At 38.7% G+C, this 1,463-nt stretch overlaps 1 non-coding gene and 1 pseudogene across 1 annotated transcript; both read left to right on the top strand.

The window, feature by feature from the left end:
- The first annotated feature begins 314 nt into the window (after positions 1-314).
- Positions 315-598, top strand: LOC137912392 (U2 spliceosomal RNA; annotated as a pseudogene).
- Positions 599-732: 134 nt separating this feature from the next.
- Positions 733-844, top strand: LOC137912468 (U5 spliceosomal RNA). Its single transcript, XR_011106325.1, has one exon. It is a non-coding gene; the product is annotated as a U5 spliceosomal RNA (small nuclear RNA).
- The last annotated feature ends 619 nt before the right edge of the window (positions 845-1,463 follow it).

Genomic DNA, 1,463 nt, shown 5'->3' with positions numbered 1-1,463 from the left:
ACAGTGAGAATTGATTATGAATCAATGATTATAAATGGCATTAAAAGAACCATGACATAATTAATGCTACTGATTGGTGAATTAATGATAAACATATTTGCAGATTTATCTAACAGAAACCACCATCACCTGGACATCCAGGATCCACCCTGTCAAGACCAAAATGATCAACAGGGTATAATATAGTCAATGCGAGCTTCGGACCACAAGCCGAGTTTGAATCAGCAGCTTTTACTATGGTCAGCATGTGTCTGCACCACGACCTGAGTGATAGGTTTCAGGCAGTTGGCACCTGCGCCAAACGAGCCGGGCTCATCGCTTCTCGGCCTTTTGGCTAAGATCAAGTGTCGTATCTGTTCTTATCTGGATGAAGAATTGTCCCATGTTTCTATGATTGGTTGACCCCTCCCTAATTGAATGCGTCTTTCCTTAAAAAGAAAAAAAATCTGTTCTTATCAGTTTAATATCTGATATGTCCTCTATCAGAGGATACCATATTAAGCAGATTTTTGGAACTGGGAGCTGAGAAGGGGGCTTGCCTCACTCGCTCTACGCATTGACCTGGTATTGCAGTGCTGCCAGGAACGGTGCACCCTCCTTCTGCCTTGTGTAAAACCAATGACTGTTGCATGCTGACTGGAAATCAGTGTGGGTGATATTCTGAGATGAACCAGGACTGAAAGTCTTGTTGTCAGAAATGGGGTCGGTCTGACTTTCAACGAGAAGGTAGATCGCTCTTGCTTCACTTCAGATCGTATAAATCTTTCGCCTTTTACTAACGATTTCCGTGGAGTGGAACAACGAGAGTTGAAGTCAATTTTTTACGCCCTGCTAAAGTGGGGCATCCTTTCCCTGTGAAAAAAAGTATTTGTTATTTAGGTTAGGTTAGGTTAGGTATGTATTTATTTCAGGCAATGACACAAAGCACACAAAACAAAACAACCCATGCCACATCGCACAAGCCACATTTAAACAATAAGTAATGAGCCAATTCAGCCTGAAAGGGAGTGGGAAGAAGAAAACGTATTTAATCCCACCCCCATTTCTCATAACATAAACATAGTGAGCTCCTCTATTTCAAGCTCCAAGTCATATTAACAACAACTATATACACTGCATGATTTCGAAAAATACAACAAAATGTCGGACGAAACTAGCAAAATTACAAAATTATATATATTTATATATATATATTTTTATGTATTATCATTATTATTTTTTTTGCTCCATTATAGTGTTACCACAGGTAACATGACAGTTTAGACAGTCATGCCAACATTAATAATAGACAAACAATACCAGCAATGGTAACAAACATATACCAACAATGGTAATGGAACAATAAATACCTTCAAGACTCTCTGTTTGAATATTGTGAGTAAACCAGCTGTCTATATACTAGCTTAAATTGATGAATACCTTGACATTGCTTGTGGTGTGTATCCAGACTGTTCCAAAGTTTA

Source organism: Brachionichthys hirsutus, unplaced genomic scaffold (genome assembly GCF_040956055.1).
Source record: "Brachionichthys hirsutus isolate HB-005 unplaced genomic scaffold, CSIRO-AGI_Bhir_v1 contig_1145, whole genome shotgun sequence".
Classification (NCBI taxonomy): Eukaryota; Metazoa; Chordata; class Actinopteri; order Lophiiformes; family Brachionichthyidae; genus Brachionichthys; species Brachionichthys hirsutus.
The sequence above is the reverse complement of the archived record's forward strand: the minus strand, read 5'-3'. Positions and strand labels throughout refer to the sequence as shown.